This window comes from Heptranchias perlo, unplaced genomic scaffold (genome assembly GCF_035084215.1).
Source record: "Heptranchias perlo isolate sHepPer1 unplaced genomic scaffold, sHepPer1.hap1 HAP1_SCAFFOLD_53, whole genome shotgun sequence".
Taxonomy (NCBI): Eukaryota; Metazoa; Chordata; class Chondrichthyes; order Hexanchiformes; family Hexanchidae; genus Heptranchias; species Heptranchias perlo.
This window is the reverse complement of record NW_027139548.1, coordinates 5,282,382-5,296,694: the sequence shown is the minus strand read 5'-3', so window position 1 is coordinate 5,296,694 and position 14,313 is coordinate 5,282,382. Positions and strand designations below refer to the sequence as shown.

The following is a 14,313-nucleotide window of genomic DNA, read 5'->3' as shown; positions in this document are numbered from 1 at the left end:
GGCACTGCTGCTACCCTTACACTTATACTAGATGTGACCGCACTCCTCCGGTACTCGTGGAACTTCTACACTTAGATTACCCGTGACTTGCTCGTCCGATATTCGTGGCACCATGAACTTACACGAGAGGTGACTGAGTTCTTTCGGTGTTATTGATATCTTACACTTATACTAGATGTGACCGCACTCCTCCTGTTCTTGTGGTACCCTACATTTCCAGTAGAGCTGACCGTTCTCCTCCAGTACGAGATTAGAGGTGCCCCTACATTTAAACCAGTGGAGACCTTGTTCCTCCGGTACTGGTGTTACCCCTACACTTACACTACAGGTTACATTCCTCCTCCGGTACAAGTTGCACCCGACACTTACACCAGATGTGACCGTCTACCTTCTGCAGGGAAACCCTACATATACACTAGAAGTGACTTTGCTCCTCAGGTACAATTGATACACTACACTTACACTGCAGGTGTCGATCCTCCTCTGGGACTAATGGTACACGCAGAATTATACAAGAGGTGACTGTGCTGCTCCGGTAGAAGAGGAACCCTCCAGTTACACTGCAGTTGACTGCTCTTCTGGTACTATGGGTAAACCTGCACTTTCACTGGAGGTGACGGTTCTCCTCCGGTACTAGTGGTACCGTAAACTTGCACCAGAGGTGACAGTGTTCCTTGGTTCCTAGAGGTGATCACATTCCTCCAGTACTAATGGCATACCGACACGTAAACTAGAGACGACCGTGCTTCTCAGGTACATTCGTTAGCCCTGCTCTTACACTAATCGGGACTGTGCTCCTTCTCTGCTAGTGATGTCTCGAAACTTACATTAGAGCTAACAATTCTGCTCCGGTACTTGTGGTACACTGCGCTTACACGAGGGGTGACCGTGTTCCTCTGCCATTAGTGGTATATACTACACTTACACCAATGTTGACCCTGGTCATCCGGTAGTAGTGTTAACTCTACACTTACATTTTGCGGTGACCTTATAGCTGTAGTGCTATTGGCACCCATTCGCTGAAATAAGAATTGATCGTGCTCCTCCAGTATTAAAGGTACCCCTACACTTGCACTAGTTGTGAACATGTTCACCTGGCAGTGGTGATGAACTTACCGGACGGACCACCCGGCATCGGACCACAAGGCACCGGACACAACAACGTCACAACAAGCCCACTCGACCCTGCAAGGTACTCCTTAATAACATCTGGGGACTTGTGCCAAAATTGGGAGAGCTGTCCCACAGACTAGTCAAGCAACAGACTGACACAGCCAAACTCACAGAATCGTAACTTTCAGCCAACGTCCCAGACTCTTCCATCACCATCCCTGGGGATGTCCTGTCCCACCGGCAGAACAGACCGACCAGAGGTGGCGGTACAGTGATATACAGTCAGGAGGGAGTGGCCCTGGGAGTCCTCAACATTGACTCCGGACCCCATGAAATCTCATGGCATCAGGTCAAACATGGGCAAGGAAACCTCCTGCTGATTACCACCTACCGTCCTCCCTCAGCTGATGAATCAGTCCTCCTCCATGTTGAGCACCACTTGGAAGAAGCACTGAGGGTAGCAAGAGCACAGAGTATACTCTGGGTGGGGGACTTCAATGTCCATCACCAAGAGTGGCTCGGTAGCACCACTACTGACCGAGCTGGCCGAGTCCTGAAGGACATAGCTGCCAGACTGGGCCTGCGGGAGGTGGTGAGCGAACCAACAAGAGGGAAAAACTTACTTGACCTCGTCCTCACCAATCTACCTGTCGCAAATGCATCTGTCCATGACAGTATTGGTAGGAGTGACCAACGCACAGTCCTCGTGGAGATGAAGTCCCGTCTTCGCACTGAGGACATCATCCAACGTGTTGTGTGGCACTATCACCATGCTAAATGGGATAGATTCAGAACAGATCTAGCAGCTCAAAACTGGGCATCCATGAGGCGCTGTGGGCCATCAGCAGCAGCAGAATTGTATTCCAGCACAATCCATAACCTCATGGCCCAGCATATTCCTCACTCTACCATTATCAACAAGCCAGGGGATCAACCCTGGTTCAATCAGGAGTGTAGAAGAGCATGCCAGGAGCAGCACCAGGCGTACCTAAAAATGAGGTGCAAACCTGGTGAAGCTACAACTCAGGACGACATGCGTGCTAAACAGCGGAAGCAACATGCCATAGACAGAGCTAAGCGATTCCACAAACAACGGATCAGATCCAAGCTCTGCAGTCCTGCCACATCCAGTCGTGAATAGTGGTGGACAATGAAACAACTAACGGGAGGAGGAGGCTCTGCAAACATCCCCATCCTCAATGATGGCGGAGTCCAGCACGTGAGTGCAAAAGACAAGGCTGAAGCGTTTGCAACCATCTTCAGCCAGAAATGCCGAGTGGATGATCCATCTCGGCCACCTCCCGATAACCCCACCATCACAGAAGCCAGTCTTCAGCCAATTCGATTCACTCCACGTGATATCAAGAAACGGCTGAGTGCACTGGATACAGCAAAGGCTATGGGCCCCGACAACATCCCAGCTGCAGTGGTGAAGTCTTGTGCTCCAGAACTATCTGCGCCTCTAGCCAAGCTGTTCCAGTACAGCTACAACACTGGTATCTACCCGACAATGTGGAAAATTGCCCAGGTATGTCCTGTCCACAAAAAGCAGGACAAATCCAATCCGGCCAATTACCGCCCCATCAGTCTACTCTCAATCATCAGCAAAGTGATGGAAGGTGTCGTTGACAGTGCTATCAAGCGGCACTTACTCACCAATAACCTGCTCACCGATGCTCAGTTTGGGTTTCGCCAGGACCACTCGGCTCCAGACCTCATTACAGCCTTGGTCCAAACATGGACAAAATAGCTGAATTCCAGAGGTGAGGTGAGAGTGACTGCCCTTGACATCAAGGCGGCATTTGATCGAGTGTGGCACCAAGGAGCCCTCGTAAAACTGAAGTCAATGCGAATCAGGGGGAAAACTCTCCAGTGGCTGGAGTCATACATAGCACAAAGGAAGATGGTAGTGGTTGGTGGAGACCAATCATCTCAGCCCCAGGACATTGCTGCAGGAGTTCCTCAGGGCAGTGTCCTGGGCCCAACCATCTTCAGCTGCTTCATCAATGAACTTCCCTCCACCATAAGGACAGACATGGGGATGTTCGCTGATGATTGAACAGTGTTCAGTTCCATTCGAAACCCCTCAGATAATGAAGCATTGCGAGCCCGCATGCAGCAAGACCTGGACAACATCCAGGCTTGGGCTCATCAGTGGAAAGGAACATTCGCGACAGATAAGTGCCAGGCAATGACAATCTCCAACAACAGAGAGTCTAACCACCTCCCCTTGTCATTCAACGGAATTACCATCGCTGAACCCCCACGATCAAAATCCTGGGGGTCACCATTGACGAGAAACTTAACTGGACCAGCCATATAAATACCGTGGCTACGAGAGCAGGTCAGAGGCTGGGTATTCTGCGGCGAGTGACTCATTTCCTGACTCCCCAAAGCCTTTTACCATCTACAAGGCACAAGTCAGGAGTGTGATGGAATACTCTCCACTTGCCTGGATGAGTGCAGCTCCAACAACACTCAAGAAGCTCGACACCATCCAAGATAAAGCAGCCCACTTGATTGGCACCCCATCCACCACCCTAAACATTCACTCCCTTCACCCCCGGCGCACTGTGGCTGCAGTGTGGACCATCCACAGGATGCACTGCAGTAACTCGCCAAGGCTTCTTCGACAGCACCTCCCAAACCCGCGACCTCTACCACCTGGAAGGACAAGAGCAGCAGGCACATGGGAACTACATCACCTGCACGTTCCCCTCCAAGTCACACACAATCCCGACTTGGAAATATATCGCCGGTCCTTCATCGTCGCTGGGTCAAAATCCTGGAACTCCCTACCTAACAGCACTGTGGGAGAACCGTCACCACACGGACTGCAACGGTTCAAGAAGTCGGCTCACCACCACCTTCTCAAGGGGCAATTAGAGATGGGCAATAAATGCCGGCCTCGCCAGCGACGCCCACATCCCATGAACGAATAAAAAAATATTACACTTGAGATGACAGTCCTCCTCCATTCCCAGTACTACCACCACACTTACACGAGAGATATCCCACCTCCTCCGATACAAGTTGTAGCTTATACTTACACTCGAGGTGGCCGTGGGCATTCTATACTCGTGGTAGACCTGCACTTACATTAAAGGTAACCGTGATCCTCTGGTACTAATCGTACTCTGCAGTTACACTGGAGGTAACCTCGCTTCTCAGGTGCTAGCGGTACCCCTAGGCTTACACTAGAGGTGACCGTTCTCCGCCTGTAGTAGATCTATCCTACAGTTACACTGGAGGTGACAGTTCTCCTCCAGTATCTGTGGCCCTAGTACATTAAAGTAGAAGTGACAGTGACCCTCCAGTACTAGTGGTGCCCCTACACTTACATCAGAGCTGACTTGCTGCTCCGCTACTCGTGGTATCATGTACTTACCCAATGGGAGACCGTGCTCCTTGGATAACCATAGCACCCTAAACTTACACTCATATATCCGTCCATTCACTTTCCAAATCACTTGATGGTATCCGCTCATTCACTTTCCCAATCCATTAATGGCTCCCATCCATTCACTTTCCCAATCCATTTATGATATGCGTCCATTCACTTTCCCAATGCATTAATGATATCCTTCCATTCACTTTCCCAATCCATTAATGGTATCCGCCCATTGACTTTTCAAATCCATTGATGGTTCCCGTCCATTCATTTTCCCATTCCATTAATGGTATCCGTCCATTTACTTTCCCAAACCATGAATGTTTCCCGTCCATTCACTCTCCCAATCCATTGATGGTTTCCCTCCATTCACGTTCCCAATCCATTAATGGTATCCGTCCATTCACTTTCCAAATCCATTAATGGTTCTCATTCATTCATTTTCCACAATCCATTAATGGTTCCTGTCCATTCACTTTCCCCAATCCATTCATGGTATCCGTCAATTCACTTTCCCCAATCCATTAATGGGATCTGTCCATTCACTTTCCCCAATCCATTAATGGGATCTGTCCATTCACTTTCCCCAATCCATTCATGGGATCTGTCCATTCATTTTCCCAATCCATTAATGGTATCCGTCCATTTACTTTCCCCAATCCATTCATGGTTCGAAACCATTCATTTTCCCAATCCATTAATGATATCCGTCCATTAAATTTCCCAATCCATTAATGGTATCCATCCATTCATTTTCCCAATCCATTCATGGTATCCGTTCATTCACTTTCGCAATCCTTTGAAGATATCCTTCCATTCACTCTCCTAATCCATTGATGTTTCCCCACCATGCACTCTCCCAAGAAGTGCAACACAAATACACCTTTGAATGTAGCACTACTGTTACTGCCTATAGTACATTTTAGGGGATACAAATAAGAACTTCATTGTTTTGCGCTATTTTGTTAAATTATATTTTTTTTATTGCAGGAAAGATGTGATTCTTCTCGAGTGGGTAGAAAGGAGGTTTACGATGATGTTGCCAGGACTGGAGAATTTTAGCAATGACATTGGAGAGGCTGGAATTGTTTCCGTCGGAACAAGCGAGGCTGAGGGAAGATTTTAATTGATGTGTATAAAATGATGACGGGACAACATAAAGTGGATAGGAAGGACCAATCTCCCTTATTAGATAGGTCAATAAACAGAGGGTAGAGATTTAATGGAATTGGAGGAAGGATTGGAGGGGAGCTGAAGAGATTTTTTTCAACCCAAAGTGCGATGGGGGTCGGAAACTCACTGTCTGAAAGGGTGGAAGAGGCAGAAACCCTCATCGCATTTAAAAAGTACTTACGTATGCATATGACGGACCATAACCTGCAAGGCTACAGACCAAGTGTTGGCAAGTGGGATTCGGCATGATAGCTTTTTTCGGCCGGCAAAGACATGATGGGCCAAATGGCCTCCTTCTGTGCCGTAAATTTCTATGATTCTATGATTTATCCTCGCAGTTATTTTCATGGCTTAGTCTGTGGTGCCTGTCCCTATTTTAACAAATTAACAGCTGGCCACCCAGTTAGATGCACACGACTGAATGCAAACGGAGGGCTTCTCATTGTATTACATAAGAGCATAAGAAATAGGAGCAGGAGTAGGCCAAACCGCCCCTCGAGCCTGCTCTGCCATTCAATAAGATCATAGCTGATCTGATCCTAACCTCCAATTTAAATTCATGTCCAAATTCATGTGTTGTTTTGAAGCGGCCCGTGCACAGCAACAGACACAGAATCTCCTGTGCTGTGAATTCGTGTATTTTCCAAAGTCATGGAGGTCCTGTTCTCGGAAAGCTGGTTTTGATATCCTGACAGATGTATGCCGAAGAACCAGGCGAATCTTTGGTTTCCTCCTTTAACAGCTCACTAATGATTGGTCTGGGCTTTTCCCTCCCAGTTATCAGGAGGGATGAATGTTGCCAGATTCGGCTCCTGAACTGTCCTATATTTAACCCAGTTCGGATCAAAACAAATGTAATTCACGAACCCTCGATTCGGTTATCCTAAAGCTCTTTCTTGCCAAACAATCAAGGAAGAAGCCAAGTCAAAGTCATGAACTACATACAGTTTGACGGTTACAAATCGCAACTTACAGTAAAATTTGGGCACAGGGACGCTTAATGGAAATGAACACGTAACCAGAGTCATGCAGCAATTGAATAGCAAATAACTACGGGCAGACTTCCATGACAAGGTTAAGTAGCAACGGTTTCACCAGCAATTCCACGGACCGTTTCAGCTCCAGCAACATGTGCCAGGAGCATGCTGAATGTATCGAGATAAACCGATTGGGTTAATCCGAGTCATGGAGCCGTTCATGTACCAGCATCTCATAATCAACCCACACTCCTTTGGTAACACAAGCATATAATTACACCACAGATATTCCACTAAGAGAGATGATTTTAGGGAGTTATAATAATTCTTCATGGCGACACCACAGATATTCTGCTAAGAGAGATGATTTCAGGGAGTTATAATAATTGCACATGGCTACACCACAGGGAGTTATAATAATTGCCCTTGGCTACACCACAGATATTCTAGTAACAGAGATGATTTCAGTGAGTTATAATAATTGCACATGGCTACACCACAGATATTCTGCTAAGTGAGATGATTTCAGGTATTTATAATAATTGCTCCGTACTGTTATTTACGAAGTTTTTTACGAATACTATGTGTATTTTCCGGGTGGACTGGAATCAAAAATCGTTAGCAAAACAGTAACTGAACAATGGGAGGCTTTCAAGGTGGAGATGGCTCGGGTACAGATTAGACACATTCCCAGAAATTGGAAAGGGAGGACATCCAAAGTTATAGCTCCCTGGATGGCTAAGGGTATAGAGAATACAATGAAACAGAAAATGGAGCCTCATGACAAATTTAAGGCACATAATACGGTTGAAATCGAGGCAAAATACAGAAAGTTGAGAGGAGATTTATCAAAAGGGTATAATATGGACAAAGGGAGAGCATGAGAATAGATTGGCGGCTAACCTAAAAGGGAACGCAAAATTCTTTTATAAAGGGGTAGTCAAAGGAAGGGTGTGACCAATTGGGGACAAAAGAGGAGATTTTCTTGTGAAGGCAGAGGGAATGGCTGAGGTACGAAATGAATATTTCACCTTGGTCTTGACGAGAGAAGAGATGCAGTCATTGTAGCATTAAAGGAGGATGCAGTAGCGATATTGGATAGGATCAAAATAGATAAATAGAAGGTACTTAAAAGAGTGACAGTTCTCAAAGTATGAAAATCACCCGGTCCAGATGGGATGCATCCTGTATTACTGATGGAAATCAAGGTGGAAATTGCATAGGGTCTCGCCGCAATCCTTCAATTCGCCTTCGGTATGGAACACGTGCCAGAGGGCTGGAGGGTTGCAAATGTCACACCCCTGTTCAATAAATGTATGGGGTTGAAGCCGGCAATTACAGGCCAGTCGGCCTACTGTCAGTGGTGGGGAAACTTTTTGAGACAATAATCAGGGACAAAATTAATTAGCACTTGGAAAAATAAGGGATAATAAATGAATGTCAGCAGGGATATGTAAAGGAAAATGATGTTTTAGTAACCTGAATGAGTTATTTGATGTGGTAACGGAGAGCTTTGATGAGTGTAGCGCGGTTGAAGTTGTGTATATGGATTTTCAAAAGGCATTTGATAAAGTATAACATAATAGACTTCTTATCAAAATTAAAGTCGGGGGGATTAAAGGGACAGTGGCAGTGTGGATACAAAATTAGATCAGTGGCAAAAAGCGGAGAGTCGTGGTGAACGGTTGGTTTCAGACTGGAGGGAAGTTTAGAGTGGTGTCCCCAATTGGGCAATATTAGGAGCACTGCTCTTTTTTGAAATCTATTAAAGACCTGGATTTGGGTATGTAGATTATAATTTCAAAGTTTGCTTTCTTAATGGGGACATAAAGTACAAAAGCAAGGAAGTAATGCAAAACCTTTGTAAAATTTTTGGTCTCCATACTTAAGAAAAGACATACTTGCTCTCGAGGCAGTACAAAGAAGGTTCACTTGGTTATTCCCGGGGATGAGGGGGGCGGAAATATGAGGAGAGGTTGAGTAGATTGGGACTCTACTCATTGGAGTTCAGATGAATGAGAGGCGATCTTATTGAAACATATATGATTGTGAAGGGGCTTGATCGGGTGGATGCGGTAAGGTTGTTCCAAAGATGGGTGAAACAAGAACTAGGGGACATAATCTTAGAATAAGGGGCTGCTCTTTCAAAACTGAGATGAGGAGAATCTTCTTTACTCAAAGGGCAGTAGGTCTGTGGAATTTGCTGCCCCAGGAAGCTGTGGAAGCTACATCATTAAATAAATTTAAAACAGAAATCGACAGTTTCCTAGAAGTAAAGGGAATTAGGGGTTACGGGGAGCGGGCAGGAAATTGGACATGAATTTAGATTTGAGGTTAGGATCAGATCAGCCATGATCTTATTGAATGGCGGAGCACGCTCGAGGGGCCGATTGGCCTACACCTGCGCCTATTTCTTATGTTCTTCTAAACGATTGGTTCGGCCTCAGCTGGAGTATTGTTTCCAATTCTGGGAACCGCAATTTCGGAACGATGTCAAGGTCTTGGAGGCTGTCCAGAAGAGACTAACTAGAATGTTCCCAGGGATGAGCGTTCTGTGGAGAGACTGGAGAAGCTGGGGGTGCTCTCCGTAAAATAGAGATGAATAAGAGGAGATTTGATTGACGTGCTAAAAATCATGAACGATTTTGATAGAGTAAATCAGGAGAAACTGTTTGCAGTGGCAGAAGGGTCGGTAACCAGAGGACACCTATTTAATATGATCGGCAAAAGATCCAGAGGCGACATGAAAAAAAAAATAGGCAGAGAGTTTCAATGATCTGAAATGTACTGACTGAAAGGTCGGTGGAAACGGATTCAATTATAACTTTCTGAAGTGAATTGTATAAACACTTGGAGGGGAAACATTTGCAGAGGTAAAAGGGAAAGAGCAGAGGAATGGGAACAATTGGATCGCTCTTTCAAAGAGCCAGGACGGAGACGTTGGGCCGAATGGCCTCCTCCTGTGCAGTAGCAGACTATGATACCACGATACCATGATTATAATGTTAGGAAGATATGATGGACAATCTACTCTCCCGCAACATTAAAACGTTTAAAAATGGAGGAGATATTTTTGCATTGATCACCTGGCCATCAAGCCTCGCCTGGGCTGAGCGCAGAGTCCGGAAAAAGTAGCGGGGTGCATCTGACGCTGGTGAGAGAGCCCGGCAGATTTTCCTTGTATTAAAAATAATGTCTGTTGTTTGTGCACACGGAAAATTGGAATATGCCTTTAAAACAATTAATATTTTTCTGATTGACAGCATTAGCATTCACAGAGGGCGCCACAGTTTGCTGTTTGTCAGACACGCCTTCCCGGCCCACTATTTTACTGAACTCAACAGGTGTGAGGAGAGGGATAATGCTGCATTACTGAATCGATAGTCAAACGTAATGAATTGTACTGAGACACTGTTGCATTGCAAGAGTTGTATTGCACACGTGAGTGAGACTCAAACTGAACAGGTGCATTCTGGGAGTCTGCGACTTTGCTGAGAATCTGGGTTGCAAAATTGCGACGGAATATAATGACCCGGCTGTAGAGAGAGAAGAAAGGTTAGCATTAAAAGTACAGGAGACATTTCTCACAGACAATTGCTGATGTTCTGGGGATGCTTCATCTCTATTCCAGTATTATTTTAATAGCACCGAATATTGGGCTCTGTCTATAACAGGCGGTGATGGAACCGAATATTGGGCGGGGCCTTCAACAGGTTGCGATGGAACTGAAAGTGGGACGCGCCTATAACAGGCGAAGATGGAACTGAATATTGAGCCATGCCTATAACAAGTGGCGATGGGTCTGAATATTGAGTCGTGCTTGTAACAGGCAGCAATGGAACTGAACATTGGGCCGTGCCTATAACAAGTGGCAATTGGACCGAATATTGGTCTTTTTCTATAACAGACGTCGATGGAACTTAATATTGCACCCTGCCTTTCATAAGCAGCGATGGGACTGAACATTGGCCGGGCCTATAACAGGCAGCGATGTGACTCAATATTGGGTCATGCCTGCAACAGACGGCGTTGGGACTTTACTGCCTGAGATGAATTTCTACCCTCTCCAATGATAAAGCACCTTTCACCGCCTCAGGAATCCCTGAAGCGCCTAACAGACAAGAAATGACTTTTGAAATATTCTCACCGTTGTAATGTCTGGAAATGTGGAAGTCAATCTGCGCACAGCAAGGTCCCTAAAACAGCAATGTGTTGAATGACCAGGTTGGTTGAAATTAGACATTGGCGGGGTCACAAAACGGGCGGGATCACATCGATCGCCTGTTATACGCTCGGTCTGATATTCATTCCATTGACTTCACTAAAACAGTATATCGACGTGTCCAATAACCGTCGGCAAATGCGATTCCACCTGTTTTGCTTCCATGCCGGTGTCCAATTTCACCCCTGATAATCTGTTATAATTCTGTTTGTTGAGGGATAAATACTGACCAGGACACCGGAAGATTCGAGATACCATCCAAGTTCGAATCGTGTAACTGTTAAGAACTCTTTAGCAAACTCTGAGCTCGATTACTGTTCTTCTCGTGGATCCTGACCCATTATTGACAGGCAATGTAAGAACTGTAACCTGAACTATCACTAGCCCTGCTCCCCTTATGTTCTCGTCGGGAATTTCCAGCACTGGGCGGAAAACAACGACATCAGGAGAAGTACAGACATCCGCAAGATGGAAGACACGGCGATAAAAATACAAACCGGCTGTCCAAAATAAAACATATGGAAAGCAATAAATGTAAAATAAATTTAAACCAGCACAGCAATCAATACATGTCGTGCCCATCAATCACAGAATGTGTGCAAAGATCGAGCGGACTCAGAGCTCGCTGTATTCCATGTGAAACTGATTATACTGAATAGAGCAGTGGAAGCAGTCAGAGACATCTCCTCTGATGATCTTACACACCCTGCAGAGTGAACGGTGGATTTGATCAGTCCCAGGAGCAGCCTCTCCTCGAAATCTTCCAATCTGTCACCAATACACTGCAGGATAATTTGGAAAAAAGTTTCTTCCGAAGCAGAGAAATTGGCGGGCGGACAAGTATTGAGGGAATTGTCTCAAGTCTTCATCTGATGCCTTTGTATCGATAAACGCTCTCAAATCCAGGTCTGAAGTGGTACCGAGCGGTAGAGGCAGAAACCTCCAAAACATTACAAAAGTCCTTGGATGTGCAATTGAAGTGCTGGAACCTACAGGGGACGGAGCAAGCGCTGGAGAGAGGGATAAAGATGGAGAGCTCTTTTTCAGCCGGCACGAACAAGATGGGCAGAATGGCTTCCTTCTGTGCAGTAACTTTCTATGATTGTATGATTAAACTGCCACTAAATTTACGCCTCAAACCATCATTAAACACTAGGCAGCTAAAGTCTACCGCCCAAAAAAATAAATATCGCTCAGCTGTATAATCATTCATTGAACAGTAGCTGCTTAAGGAAGTCAAGGATGAGTCAAAAGAACCGCACTGGCCCAAACAAAGCTTCTTTACCAGTTTCAAAATGCTGGAAATATTACCCTAACCCTAAACCTAACCCCTGTTCATTCGGCTTTCATTCTATGCATTTCACATTCTATCAGCGATTCATGATTATTTCTCCTGGAGATTAAAGAGATTATGTTAAAAATGGCCAGGCAAACAACATTTCAACAGTGAAAGCAAGTGATGAACATGGGGATCAGGAGCACGCCATTCAGCCCCTCCAGCCTGAACCGCCATTCAATCAGATCGTGGCTGATACAGACCTTAACTCCATTTAAACGCGTTCATTCCATTACACTTGATAGCCTTACCTACATGGGAGCATAGGAACACTGGAACAGGAGTAGGCCATTCAGCCACCCGTGCCTGCACCGCAATTTGATAAGGTCATGGCGGATCTGTGATCTCACTCCATATACCCCCCTTTGGCCCATATCCCTTAATACCTTTGATTGCCAAAAAGCTTTCTATCTCAGATTTAAATTTAGTACTTGAGCTAGTATCAATTGCAGTTTGCGGAGGAGAGTTCCAAACTTCTACCACTCTTTGTGTGTCGAAATTTTTTCTAATCTGGCTCCTGAAAGGTCTGGCTCTAATTTTTAGACTGTGTCCCTTACTCCTCGAATCCCCAACCACCAGAAATAGTTTCCCTCCATCCACTCAATCTGTTCCCATTAATATCTTATAAACGTCCATCAGATCACCCCTTAACCTTCGAAACTATGGAGAATACAACACCAATTTGTGTAATCTCTCCTCGTAACTTAACCATTGATGTCCGGGTATCATTCTAGTAAACCTACGCTGCAGTCCTTCCAAGGCCAATATGTCCTTCCGAAGGTGCGGTGCACAGGTGCGGTCTAACCAGGGTTTTGGAGAGCTGCAGCATAACTTCTGCCCCCTTGTACTCTAGTCCTCTAGATATAAAGGCCAGCATTCTATTAGCCTTCTTGATTAATTTTAGCACCTGTTCTTGAGACTTCAATGATCTCTGTACCTGTACCTCCAAGTCCCTTTGGACATCCACTGTTTTTAACTTTTTACCATTTATAAAGTACCCCGTTCTATCATTTTTGATCCAAAGTGGATGACCTCACTTTTGTCTCCATTGAATTTCATTTGCCACAGTTTTGCCCATTCACCCAATCTATCAATATCGCTTTGTAATTTAAAGTTTTCATCTACACTGCTTACAATGCCACCAATCTTTGTGTCATCGGCAAACTTATATATGAGAATTTCTATGCCTTCATCTAAGTCATTAATAAATATTGTGAATAATTGAGGCCCCAAGACAGATCCCTGCGGGACTCCACTAGTCATATCGTGCCAATGTGAGTACCGACCCTTTATCCCTAATTTCCGTTGCCTTTCGCTCAGCCAACTTCCTAAACAAGTCCATAGTTTTCCCGCGATTCCATGGGCTTCTATCTTAGCTATCATTCTCTTATGTGGGACCTTATTTAATGACTCCTGGAAGTCCAAATAAAGACCATCCATTGGCATTCCCCTGTCCACTGCTTTAGTCACCTGTTTAAAAAAAATAATCAGGTTCGTCAGGCACGACCTACCTTTAACAAATCCATGCTGGCTGTCTCTGATTAACTTAAAATTCTCGAGGTGTTCAGTCACCCTATCCTTAATTATAGACTCCAGCTTATTCCCCACAACAGATGTTAGGCTAACTGGTCTATAATTCCCTGGTTCCCCTCTCTCTCCTTTCTTAAAAAGCGGAGTGACATGTGTAATTTTCTAATCTAGAGGGACAGTTCCTGAATCAGTTCGTAACAGGTATCTATCGATCTTAGTCCTGAAATCCCAATTGTCCTCCAGCATTCTAAGCCAATTGACGGAAGAGATTGACAGATTTCCACTACATTTGTGATCAAATGTACTTCCTGATTTAGCTCCTGAATGAGAAGAAGGGGACAGATGGAGGAGAAGACAAACATTTTGGAGATTGGGTCGGATTGAGGAGAAGGGGTAGAATTGAGAATAAAAGAGAGATTAAGGAGAAGGGGTTCGTTTCGGAACAAGGGGTGAGATTGGGGAGAAGGGACCACATTGAGAAGAAGGGATCAGATTGCGGAGAAGCGTCAGATCGGGGAGAGGGGTCAGTTTGAGGAGGAGGGGTCAGATTGTCGAGAACAGGTCAGATTGA

The 14,313-nt window shown here is 45.3% G+C and overlaps 1 pseudogene; it reads left to right on the top strand.

The window, feature by feature from the left end:
• The first annotated feature begins 1,106 nt into the window (after window positions 1-1,106).
• LOC137315041 (beta-1,3-galactosyl-O-glycosyl-glycoprotein beta-1,6-N-acetylglucosaminyltransferase 3-like) overlaps window positions 1,107-14,313 on the top strand; it is a 34,626-nt pseudogene continuing 21,419 nt past the window's right edge.